Source organism: Tympanuchus pallidicinctus, unplaced genomic scaffold (genome assembly GCF_026119805.1).
Source record: "Tympanuchus pallidicinctus isolate F22 unplaced genomic scaffold, pur_lepc_1.0 scaffold16, whole genome shotgun sequence".
Lineage (NCBI taxonomy): Eukaryota > Metazoa > Chordata > Aves > Galliformes > Phasianidae > Tympanuchus > Tympanuchus pallidicinctus.
The window spans coordinates 27,367,943-27,381,894 of NW_026294679.1; positions in this window are offsets into that span (position 1 = coordinate 27,367,943).

Here is a 13,952-nt window from a genome sequence, read left to right on the forward strand (position 1 = left end):
TGGATGTGATCAGGATGTGTGTGCCTACACGTTAATATCTTAAAAGTATTTCACTTTCTGCTAACAGTGCATTCTGAATATGTTGAATATGAAACTGATGTTACATTATTATTTATTAGTTTCTGGAAAAAGTCAGCTACAATTAATGTTAAAGATTGGGCAACGTGTAGTGCTCTTCTGCAATGGAAATAGTGTCTATAATTAGGCAGCTTGATGTGTTTGGAAATCTGGCTAGTGATTTGTGACAGTTTCCTGGTATAACATTATCCGTGTATGAGGAAAGAAGCCAGGCTGTGGAATGACCTTATATTGCCACTGCAGTCAGTGTGTTAGGACTGCTAATCCCAACCAGATGGTTGAGAACTGTGCCCATACTAACTGATAAACAAGAGCAAGGACTTAGTGTTTCAGCTTTCGCTTTTACTTCTCTAGTTTTGACTGGGGGAGAGGTAGGTTCATTTCAGGAAATGATTTTCAGGGATGCTTGTGTTCTGTCTGAAAGTATTTACTTCTGACTGGAAGATTTCATTTACATTGAACAATAGGCTCAAATGGGGTGTGTTTTTTGTTGCTGTTTTTTTGTTTGTTTTTGAAGGTTGCAGGATGGGTACAACATGTTTATCTTTGCCTCCTTTGTTTGATTATTTGGTCATTAGTCTTGACAGGCTGTTAGAGGTAGGGAAATATACAGTTCTGCCATGTAGAATTAAATTCTGCATCTCCCTGAATCTTACCATTGTTGCCAGACAGATGTGGGACAGAAAAATTTCAATGCTTAGATAATTATTCTTCATTCTAAAATAAATTAATTGCTTATTACCTAAATTAATACGGCGTCAGTCATGAACAGAACATTTATGTCCTTATTTGCAGATCTTAAGAAAACGTACTACAGTTACCAAAACCCAATACAAATGAAACGACTAAGTTCTGTTAGATTTATAGTCTATTATGTGCCTTGCTTAATTGATAGTTTTTATGGTTAGCTGCAAAAAAATTAATTGCATTCCTTTGGTAGCTGTTAATTTGTTTTCATCATGCTGATACTGGATTGCAGCACTGCGTACTGCCATTGAACAATGTACTGAGTAAGGGCTACAGATGACGTGCTGTGAAAATTGGCTGAGATGGTGTGTAGTATTATACTGACATTGCAGTATTTTTTATAGAAAGATGTTTCAAAAAATGCTCTTTTTAAGGGCAAGTTTGATGAATATGTTGGGCTGAGTATGATGATGACCAGATTAAAACTGGCAAAGCATAAATTATACAGAAATTGGATCGATATCTCAAAGGGACAGGCAAAAGCTTCTGTCTAGTACAAAATAGAATTCTTTAAATTCAAAGGACTGTTTTATTGAAGTTTTGCTGTAGACTAAAGGAATTATGCTAAAGACCCAAGTTAAAGGCTTGTGAGACTGCTATCCAGAAGACTCTCTGCTACAGAACTAAAACCAAGTATGACTGGTACGAATGCAGACCTCACAATTTCTCTGCCTGCAGATGTTCAAGACTTATTTAATGAAGGAATGGAGGTCTTGAACATGACGAGTAAAGGTGGGACAAATGACTTGGCTCCAGAGTCTGAACACAAATCTTTTCATTTGGATCTCCCATGTCGTATATGACCTGTATGTGAACTAGCATAAGGTGAGAGGCAGGAAAACAGTATGCTTGGAGCATAAGACTTAATATTTATGGCTCCAGTCTTCAAGGAAGCATCCTTGGCATACTTTTCTTGCTGAGCTGTTATGCCTCTTCAGTGCATTTTCACAGGTGTTGCATTGTGAACCCATCCAGAAACCCCCTTGGAAATGCTTCTTTTTATAGCTGAGATTAGCTAGTTGTTTTTAAAGCATGGGTTCATGCGTAACTGCCTGCTTGGTAATCAACGGCATGCCAGCATGAGGATTGGACTGAGCTTGGAGTAATTTCTTTGGAAACTGTTATGGTCATGCAGCCTACATCATGCCCGGCTGTCTCAGACTCCAAGCTGAGCTTTACTTTGTCATAGTTAAACTTACCAAGATGTTTTCTTATAATTCAAATTAATGTGTTGCTTTTTTTTTTTTTTCCCCTGTTTCTCTCATTACAAGCTGAAAATCACCTGACTAAACTCTTCCCACTTTTGTTGGTGTCATTGTTCACATTGAAAAGTAAACATTTTCTGTGGTTAACAGCAACGACTTAGGGATGTTGCTGAGTAACAAGACGAATGCCTACCCACCTGTTTTGTAAATGGCCAATGTTCAGACCAACTCTATATTTAGAGATCATATCTGGATTTTGTGCTTTTTTTTTTTTTGTGATTATGACTTTAAAATTTGGTAACATGACATGCATATCAAGTTGCATTGGGCCATGCTGCCTTCTGTAGGAATTAACTTACTTTGCTGTTTGGTTAAAATGTCCCTGGGTTACAGTGGCTGTCTCTCCACTTTTAGTTACTTAGCTGTCCTTGCAAATCAGAGTAACTGAAATCATCTGATATGTTCTGAATTACAATAAATACCATGTATGAGGGCAAGTGTTCATTAAAAAAAAAAAAAAAACAACAAAACTTGTATTATTTAATATTTGCTCCAAATGAAACAGGATCACATGAAGGTATTGTCACAGGATAAGGGACAAAAAATTTACAAGACTAGGCATGACTGTCTGGTGTCTCCATAGGCACTGTTATTGTAGAAAATAGACCTAAATAGTCACTGGGCAGTATGGTGGCTACTGAAAATGGGGAGAGAGAGATGGGGAAGAGGGAATTCTCACTGAACACACTGTGTACCTTGTTGCTTCAGAAACTGAAGGCTTTAATTTGAATATGACGGATTCAATTACTGAAAACAGGGTCTTCATCTTGCCTGGAATGGGGAGAGCTAGTGAAGTTGCTGCTGCCATGTGAGTTTCATAAAGGGAAGATGTCATTTTAGAGGGTCTTCCACCTTTTCTGAGTTCTAATTTTGCTCAAGAACAAGTATCACTAGGGTGCAGAAGACAGAGTTAATGCTCAAGTGAATTCATTTGAAATGATACTGAATCAGTAAAGACCAAAGGTATCAATATGCTACTGGAAAAATATAGACAGAAACCTGCCTCTGCCTAGCTTCCACATGTGTTTGGACAGTGTTTATAGTGCAGGAAGATGCTGAAGTCTCCTCTTACTGTTATTCCTGCTGTTGTTTTTTTGTTGTTTTTTTTTTCAGTTCCCACTTCAGATGTTGTTCAAGCTAGATGCAGAGAGCAGGCAAGGACTAACTGTGTTTTATTTCTTTGCAGCTTCTCAAAGATTTCTTCAAAGCTTCTCAAAGATTTCTTGTGCTGGAACTATCATTTATGTAAAATGGCAGTATATTATGCCAGAGATTATTATTTTAAATAGATGTCCATAGTCCATGAGCTGTATAGAGCTGTAGGTGGGAGTCAGGTTTCTTATCAGCCATGGAAAATCATCAGGAAGTGGTGACCAGGTTCTAGATGGAGCCTCGTGGGTTGGTCAGGCTAGATGTTGCAGATGTTTCTTCTTGGGAGGATGACTGGGGTGGCAGGAAATGGGCTGGTCCTTAACAGCTTTAGCTAAAGCTAGTCCAGCATTCAAATATGATATGAAAATGAACAGATAGGGAACAAGCCATAATTATGAGTATTTTGTTTTGCTTCAAGTTTTGTTTTTCAGGCTCTTGTTTCTTGGAGAAGAAAACCTGGGATCAGCCAAAATGAAAGAACATTCTCCTAAGTTATCATTTCCTGATTACATTTGAATGCATGTTCAGTAATTGCTTTCAGTCAGCTTCATTCAAATATTGCTGTAGTGCCTTAGCAGAAAATCCAGGTGCCCTTAACTGCAGGAAAATACCTATAGCTGCAGCAGAGGCCAAATCTTTTTGAGATGTTTTCTGTACTCTGGTGCAATTGTAATGCTAGAAATACTGACTTCTAGTGCTGTAAGCTAACATTCACTTTGAAGTGAAAAAGACAGCTTAGGAAATTTGGAGCAGAGAAAAATGAGGCAACCGTTAGCAAATGGCAGAGAAATCTGTCTGGAAAGAAGAAAAGGTTCTCTTTTACAAATACAATCCTTCATACCAAGCCCCTGTTCCCGAAACTTCTTTTTTGTGTATGTGGACTGCACCAAGAAGCAGGTTGAATATTTGTCTGTGGAGAGAGAATGGTTTTCTTTCCCACTGAGTATTTCTTCGTGTCTTTTCCAGTAAGAGATGCTGTATATACTGACATATGAAGTATGATAAGGAGCAGTGATAGATGTCTAGTTGCAGAAAAGCCTTTGCATCTATGCTCAATTTTTACTGCACAGAACCTCTACTGGTAAGAAATATTAACCCCAGCTATTTTGGAAATACTTTTCCTCTCAAATTTACCATCTGTGTCAAAGTTTGGGATTTACTTTCACTCAGTTAATTCCCTGAATGTAGAGCTCAGTTATCAGCCTTATTCATATGCATTTTGAACTTTGTGATATGTCTTAAAAGAGTTTTAAATAACTCGTAAGTCTTGAAAAGAGCTTTTCTTCCTCCATACCCACAGCTGTTTTTCCTGATGCTTGTGCTCTTTAGCAGCAAGAGCAAGACAGTGCCTTTGATAATGAAGCAATGCTGAATTTTGAATACTGACTTGCTTTCCCTGGAACAGCATTAAGAAATTTAAGAGATTTGAGTGCCAGATGGAGATTAGAGAAAATGAAATTGAAATCAGGAAGCAGGGAGAGGCAGGCTTCAGCTCACCTTCATACCATTTCTCCCCAAGCGGAGAAGAGCACTGTCAGCAATTGACCTGCCACATGGTGCTTGTAGTTCTGCAAAAGGTGCCAAGCCAGTATGCCATTTTCTAAAGCTTATGATTTTCTAAAGCCTTTGAAAGAAAACATGCATGAGTTTAAACAGGGGAAGGGGGTGCGGGGGAGCTAGGGTAAGTGATCAAGCATTCCTAACATGTGCCTCCTGCTGTTTTGTTGGACAGTTCTCCACATGCCTGTAATTCAGCTGCCTGGAAACAGGTTCTGCTGAGCCACTGCAGGGCACTAACACATTCACTGCCAGAGATGGGTGCAGATAGAGGAAAGCAACTGCAAACTTGCCAGGTGGGTTAATGTAGTGCTGCGTCTACAGTAATAAATAATAGCCTTGCCGTGACTCAGGAGATATTTGCTCAGGCACAACACTGGACTGGTATGTGCCTGGCTGATGGAAAAGGAGGCAGTTTCCTTGCACATGTCTGGCCAGGAGATGTACCTGCCTTTGTCCCCCAGGCATCCACATCCCAAGGAGATGAGATCCTACCTCATCAGCTGTGAGCAGAAATAAAATTGGGTTGGGGGGTGGGGGACATTGCTGTTAAGGCAGCTGTTAAGCTTGCCTGGTAGGAGGGATTGTGGCCTGTATGCTGTTTCTACAAGTAGATGAAAAGCAATGCAACAGGGGAGAGCTGCTTTCTTGTCAGGACAGCAACATCTGACAATTGAGTTTGGTGAGCAGGCAGTCAAAATATTGTGATGGGGGATGTGTGGCAACCATTCTTTTAAGTCTGTACTATGGCTTTTAGCAGCTAAATTACGGAGAAAAGTATTGTATATTTATGCAGTAGTGATTAAAGTATAGAAATACCATTTTTTTCATGCCTCATTTCTAGTCAGTAGTTATCTAATGTGTGCATTTTTCTCCTTCTGCACTTCAGTACTGACTGTCCCTCATGAAAGATCCAGTAGTTTCACCACCAGTTCCATCTAATTCCCTTTAAAATACAAGATTTTTTATAACTTACTCATTTTTCAGTTTCAAGTGGTTCAAGATTAATTGGAACAAAATAGATGACTGCTGTGTATCTGTGGTGTCAATGAAACCCACTTTGGGGGCCAATAAGATGGGTTCATCTGATGGAAACTTCTCTGTATGTATCTGACCCTGAATGTTTTCTGTGATAATTCAAGGATACTTTTATATGGGGTAAGTACGAAAGAGTTGTCAAGCCCCAGATGTTGCAACTGTTGCATCATAGTGAATTTAGCAAGGGATCATGCTGTTTCCATAGAAAGAAAAGAGAATACATTCCTGAACTGGACAGTTTTAAAGATTTTGAACCAGGGAATGGGCAACAGAATTCTGTCTGTGTTTTCCTTCTGTTCAGACAAATCGGGGGGGCCTTTCAGTGTTTCCCGTCTTACTTTCTGAAGCTGTCAGCTGTAAGAGGTCAGCATGCTCTGATGGGTGCTGGCATGGGTTTGTGTGCCTGTCATGGTGTTTTATCCTATTTTTAGAAAGCTATATGGATTACAAAGTCAGGGCAATTGCATCCCTGCTTATGCAAGAGACTTTTCTTGAAGCTCCCCACCCAAAACAAACTGTGCTTTTCAAAATCGTTCTGAGTACAGCAGAGCAATTTGCTGGAGTCCTGTATGCCTTGCTTTACACCATCAGCTTCTTACGCTGTCTCATCTTGCTGTGCCTTCCCTGCTTCCCTCAGCTCTCACATGATCTGCCTGGCCCTTTTTGCACTGCACTGCCCTAAGGCCCTGCACTGGGATGGGCAAGAGGCAGTGTTATCATGGGTCTCACAGCTGCAGGATACTGTTTGGGTACATGCACTGATTGGCCTGCTGGCAACTGCAAAAAAAAGCAGCACCTTTAACTGTGAGATTCTCTGAGATGTTGCCCAGTGGGCTTTTTCACCTGGCATTTGTTTTGGGATATGGAAATGAAAAGATTGTTATAGCAGCTGAAATGACTTGGATGTTGATTATGTGGAATTGTAATATCCCCTGTTCTGGATGCCACGCAGTTCATAATCTTCCTGTAGCAACAGCATAATTTGGCATCTCCACCAGAGCAGTCACAGAGGGTCTGGATTATTTAGTACAGATGGAACAAATTTTGTGCTGTTTTCAAGAGTTGGTTAATTTGCATTTAGGCTGTTCTCTGACCTTCTCACTCAGAGAAATGGTTCTTCTTCACTGCAGTTATCCTTGTGAAAAACAATGTAAAAGACCTAAATACGACAAGGCAACAATACATACCAGGGAATCATAAGTTCTGTTTTAAGATGACATGAGTTAGATACCAGAAGACAAGCAGTATGACTAAAACACAGCATTTTGGTGTGGACAGTGCTTTAAATGAGTGCTGCCTTTTCATTGGCATTGTATTTCCATGTATCCTTGAAAAAAGCTGCTGTGAAGCTTTCACTAGCTAATAAAGATCGTGTCATGGAAGGGCTGGCTAACAGTTGCAGTTGGATTGAATTTCTTTGCTTTAGATCAAACTTGGTTTATTTTTGAACCCTACGATTCTCCTCTGATCTTGAGCATCTAGCATCTGTGGTTTGCAAGTGACTCTTCATCTGGGATCAGCAGGGCTGCATTCTGTGGTGTTTTCTTCTAACCCAGAGCCACTACAGTCTCTCCAGCTGGACCTGGTCCAGGGCAGGGCAAGTGGCTACCCATGCTGCAACCCCACCATGGCCTCTCTGCAGGGCATGTGCTCTGGCTGTGATGGCTCTTGCCCACCAAGAAGGGCTTTTTCTTCCAATCTGACTGCATGCCATGAGACTCCTGAAACTGAGCTTACTGGACCTTCAGAACAGGCTGATTGCAGTTTTGAAGGAAAACTCTAACTGAACCATAAAGTTCCAGTTAATTATTTTTCTTGCTGCTGTTGTTTTTTTGTTTTTACTGCTGCTGACAGACTATTTACCACAGCAGCAATCTCTGCCCTCTCCCACAGGGATACTGTTGTTTCTAATGCTTCTACTTTAAAAAAAAAAAAAAATTTCTAAAGAAGAAAATGAAGCTTTTATATTTTCTTTCCATGTTTATTGTTTTATATTCTTCCTCTCTTTTCAAGACATCAGCAGGCCTCAGAAGCAGCCCTTCTGAAGCTGGAGGTCATTTCCAAGTGAAAAAAGTACGAAAGCAACCCCTAGTGCTCCCCCAGCCTCCTTGCACCACCCAAGCCAGGGCACTATCTTTTCTCAGTAGCCTTCTCCAGGTCAGTAGGGTGATAGGAGACCGAAAATTTTGGTTTTAATTTAGATGCAGCCCTTGAAGTAAGGGTGTCTGCTTAGAGCACTGTGCATTGTACTCAGACAACAGAAGTCTTACAGGAATTCATTTTAATCAGAACAAGGGTTTGAGCTGAAATATGTTTCATTTGGCATGTGTGTGGCCTTCTGTTCTTCATACAACATCGGAATGAGAAATCATCCTTTTGAACTGTGTTGCTTTGTATGAAAGGAAAACTGTTCAGGCCTTAGGTTTCCTTGCTGTGTCTGCAGTGAGGGTTGCAGGACCACCTCTGCAGCATGCCTCGTGTGCCCTCTAGCTGCTGCAGGCTGTCTGGAGAGCTGAAATATCTCAGTTTTACATAAACTTCACTTGCTGCATTCTGGTTTTGGACTCAGCAGGCAGGTTTTGAAAACAAATTATTGGACAATTGCAGTTAAGGACACAGTAGAGAGCAAGTGGCTGATTATAGTCACTACTGCCTTGTTTGCACTGCTACTGCTGTGATGATCCAATAGAAAAAACTTGTGCTTGCTGCTCAGGCAGGGAATTTGTTGCTTTAAAAGGTATGTGCTTAGAGTTTAAATGTTCAGCTGAAGCAGGGGGGAGCAATGTGTCAGCTATGACACATTCTGTGAAATAGAGATGAGGGGTTAGAAATGCTCTGTGTGGCAGAGAACAGCGGGTTAGGGGTTTTTGGCTCAGGTTTTTGTTGCTCTGTGGACAACAGATAGCTACCAGCCTGCAGGCACAGTTAGCTGGGGAGCTGCTGGCTCTGACTGCTTTGTGCTTTTTTCCATCCCAAAGGAGATTCAGTGCAACAAAATACCACTGTAACCTGTCAGAGATAAGCACTGGACAGCCACATTGCTGTGACAGAGAAGAGTAGTCACACCATGGGGTATTGCAGGACCAACACATTTTGTTGTCTTTTTTTAATCAGTCTTTTTGTGTGGTTTCTTTTCTTGAAGATAAACATCCATGAGCTGTACTTGTTTGTCCTGCTCCAGGGCCATCTGTTCTTGCAGCCAGTACTGTATCTCTGCAGTTCATCTGGACAGGGCATTGACGCAGACTGTGAGTGAACCCTCTCACTGCTACTAGTGGTTGCAGAGCTGTAGTCATTCCCATCTCAGTCATCATTTCACAATTGTGCTTGGAGGTGAGGCATAGAATGACTGTCAGCTGCAGGCAGGACATGTGCTGCCTGGGGGTATGGTACTACCAGCCTGGGCGCTGCCTGCAGGAGCAAGAGCAAGAGCTTGAAATTGGTCATTTCATAAGGTGGCAATGCTGGAGGTATCCAGGCAGGTTTAGGGCCTCTCAGACAGCTGTAGCTATGGGCCCAGGTGGAGCATATCAGTGGTGATGGGATGCTGCTCAGCTGGCTGGACACCAGGAGGTAGTGATGATGGGGTCTCCTTTCTTGCTGTTCTGGGGAAGGCTGTGCTGCTGGAAAAGTGACATCAGCCCCCTGTTCAGCCCATGGGCAGAGCATGAGAGAGGTCCCTGTGGCTGTGGCTTTGTGTGCAGGCCAGGATGGCAAGAAGGGCAGGAGGGAGCTGAAATGGTGTTGGGCTGTAATCTACACAACTGTTTCTCTTGCAGCTGTCTTCTGAGCCTTTTCCTTCACAAACACAAAGGGAGAGGGCCCTGTTCTTCACTTTCCCAGAGCATGTTCAAAACCCTGCTTTTCTGGTGCTGGAGGAAAGCCTAGCTGTTGCTGCCTGCTAGCTCCTGTACAACATCTGCCTGACAGGAGGACAAGGCAATAGCAGCACCATGCTTGCATAGTCCTCTCTTCCACCCCAGTGTCTTGACAGAAAATAACAGAGGGACTTTGAACAAAAGGAAATGTGACACACTTTGTTCCAAGCAGTCACATTGACACTGCTGCTGTGTGCCAGAACTGGCTGTCCCTTCACACCTTGCACTGGGACACTGATACTAAATGGGCTTTGGGGGAAACTGTCTGGACTGTGGAATAGCATGTGAACCATGAAACAAAGAGATTAAATGCCCATTGGGGTGGCTAAATCGGCTAGCATCTTCTGTTGCAAAGCAAGGTAATTGACTGATACTCCAAGTGCTAAAAAACCCAGATCTGGAGCATGCTGAGATAGCAGTGTGAATATGAACCCTGCTTACTACAGGTTTGGCCATGTCCTCGCTGCACCTGGGTGTAATGGTGGTAGTGAATGTGCCCTAATGTGAAAGCAGGGTCCTCACATGTGTGCCCTGTTGATTCACTCCAGATGATTAGGAAAACCTTGGATCATAGGCAAGAAAACTTTAAATTGAAGCATTTCCAGAGAGCAGCACTGGACCTTGTGGAGAGGTGAGAGGGCTAAAAATCTGTATTATATTTAAGTGATACTCCCTCTACTAAGGAAGACGGACTTTCCATCTGTACTTAAACCACTGATTTGGTGTGCTGATGGAGTAATTCATTTTTGTAGCACCCTAGAAAGGAAGTTCCTTTACTCGGTTTATAATTTTGTGTGTTTATCATTTGTGTTTATTGCTTTCTATGTACCTGATTACAAAATTGACTAAATTTGTGTTAAGAATCTATCCCAGTTACTTTTAATTGCAACATTAACTGCTTTGTTTTGGCTTATTTCATAGGATTGAATTAATATCTGAAGGAATTATAATACTGTGTGTGTTGTTCTTAACAGCATCTATGACTTTATTTCTAAGATTGGATGGATCCTTGCTCATATGCTTAGATGCCAAGATGTTTGTGTAGGTGTTATATAAATGTATACCTATAATATGCATATGCTTTGGGCCACCTCAAAATATTTTGCTGCTCCTGGCAGACAGAACAGACAGCAGGCAATACGAGTATTTGCAAATTTGCATTGGAAAAGCTGCTCAAAACTAAATATCAAACAGATGATGTATGGGTTTTCAGGAAGCTGTGCCATTGTGTATTAGGTGCCATGGAGACATCTCTTAATGGTAATACACCCGTGAACTTTTGCAATATGAGCCTGGAGGAAAGTGTTGGCTACAAAGAATTCTCTTCTGCTAGGAGTTAACTTCTACCTGGGACATGCTTGGGGTGAAACTGCTGATGAAGATGATACTTAGCAACTGTGCTGCGATAAGTTAATTACAGAGGAACAGCCTGATGGATGCAGTTTGTCTTGGCTGCACTGCACAGACTTATAATGGGAAGAAAGGTGATGGTATCTTCCGAGCAGCACAGCTGAAATACTGCTATACTCCAGGCTAATATGGGAGCAAGTGCCTCCCTTTCAGTTTGTGTAAGTGAAATTACGTCTGGCTTCGTGGGCCTCTCTCATGTCTTCTCTTGTTTTCTGCGAAAGATGCTCTTCTTTTCTCAACTCAGTTGTTGTATCTGAGACTTTTAGAATAAAATATCATAGATATTTTTAATATAGAGACTTTTTTAACATGTCACAACTTATACAAAAATGTTTAAAATACATTAATTTTTCTATGCTTTTTCTTTTTTTTGTAGTAATCATTAGCTCTTTAGCATTAATATCATATTCTAACCTTGCATATTATGTACTGAAAGAGCAGAATAAGGTTTAGTTTTTTCAGTTTGTGCACTTTTGCCATGGCAACAGAGCTGAACAGAAGCCAAGTCAACAGTGCCACAAGCCAGAACTTGAAGGTGTACATTTTATAAGCTGCTTTTGCTGTAGCAATTCAGCTACGAATCTGTGAGAAAGTCTTTCCTTTTTCCTTTTGTAGTGAAACATAGTAATAACAACATAATATATAATATTATATATCATATATTGTAAAATTATATAATACTATATATCATATATTGTAAAATTATATAATATTATATATATAATATAATAACATAGTAATAACAACATTTAAGAAGGTTTTGTAATGTGTTACGATGGCACTATTAAAACATAAAAATCAGAATCCCCCTTTAAAATGAAATGTGGGTGCTTGTTTAAATCTAAAGATGCAGAACTGATACCAGCATGTAAGTCTGGAAGGTTTGGGTTTAGAATTCTGCTTTCTGTGCTGTGTGAAGCTTTGAATAAATGAGTCCTTTCCTTTGTGATAAAGCATGGCCTGCATGAAAGAAAATTGAGAACAAAATGCAGCATAGTGGATAATACCACATCATAGAATCATAGAAAAGCTTGGGTTGGAAGGGACCCCAAGGATCATCAAGTTCCAACCCCCCTGCCATGTGTAAAGCCACCAACTTCCACATTTAATACTAGGCCAGGCTGCCCAGGTCCCCATCAAAACTCACCTTGAACACCTCCAGGGACTTCATAAGGCAAAATGCAGAGGAATGGGTATGAGGAGGGAAGGAGAATAAGGAAGTGGGGGCATTTTCCCCTTTGCTAGGTCTGGTACTGGTTGATTTCTACTTGTATTTTTCTGGGAAATTCAGAAGTCAGTCTGTGGACAGAGAAGTGTGCTGATAGCAGGTGCCTGCAGCAAACTTTGGGTTTGGTTGGGTACTGCTACAAAAACGATGTGCTTTCACACATTAGGTGTGTTTGGCTAAGAGTGTGTCAGCATATGTGCTGAGAATATGGGTTTCTATTAGCTAGGGTTTATGCAAAGTTGCATTTTTTTTTATTTAATATGCTGAATGTAGGGGTTAAGTTTGCATTACTTAGGAGCAAGAGAACAGAAGGGACGGGGACAGTTGGTGCTTGAGGCTCCTGGCTTTGTGTATTTTGGTAGCTGAGGTAATGCTGCGTCTGCATTACACAGGAACCCAGTTTCCAAAGCAGAAGGTTTGATTGCCAGGGAGGCTGGTGTGGTTATAGCAATGCTAAGGAGTGTTCTCATGGAACAGCTGACATAAATAGCACGTGTACCTTTCAGGGCTTCAGGTTAAGCTTGTGACTTGTGGCCACCTGGATTTGAATACAGAAGCAATGGGAGGCTCGTGGAACTCGGAACGACTGCTGCTGTGCCATGCTGCTCTTCTCAGCAGCAGGCTGTGCTGAAGGCCCCACCACTAGGACCTCCCAAGAGACCTACAGCTACTACTCACAGCCCTCTATGTTTTAAGCTTCCTTGGCTGGATTTCTTGCTGAACTGTAGTGTTAGGATGTGTCTATGTGCAGTTATAGGCATGTCTATGTGTGGAAACCACAATAAGCATTAGCTGAGCATCTGGCTCAGGGCTGACAGCTCCATGCTGCTGCTCTCCAGGGCTCTTCAAACACCACATGTATCTGGATTTTTATGGTTAAAGTGTTCACAGGTCCCATCTCAGCTCTAAAGAAGGAAGATATTAACAGTCTACAATGTTAGGAATGTGCAGTGGAGGTAAAACATGTGCAAAGAGCCTCTACTGTGAGCTGGTGCAGTCTCACCTTGGGCACTGTGTGCTGCAACTTCAGAGGGATACAAGACTATTAGACAGCTTCCAAAGGAAGGCTGTGAAGGTTAAAGATCTGTAAGATAAGATGTATGAAGAGCAATAGAGTCCGTTTGTTTGCTCAACCCAGAGCAGAGGAGCTGAGGGGAGACCTCATGGCAGCTGCAGCTCCTCAAATGCAGCGGAGGGGCAGTGCTGAGCTCTGCTCTCTGTGACAGTGACAGGGCCTGAAGGAACAGCGTGGAGCTGCGTCAGGGGAGGGGCAGGTTGAGTATCAGAAAGAAGTTTTGCACCAGAGGGCGGTGGGCATGGAAAAAGATTCCCAGAGCTGTGATCAGGGCCCCAGGCTGGCCAGAGATCAGGGGGGTTTTAAATGATGATATCAGAAATGGAGCTTGATTTTGGATGGTCCTTTGTGGAGCCTCAAGAGTTGGACTCAGTGTTCCTTGTGGGTTCCCTTCAGTTCTGGATATTCCATGATTCTAATGAGCACAATAATTATAACTGAAATGTTAGACTCTTCAACCTTAAAATGAAGGAAAATCAACTACTTCTTCTATCTTGCCCATTTTAATTCCCCAGAAATCATTA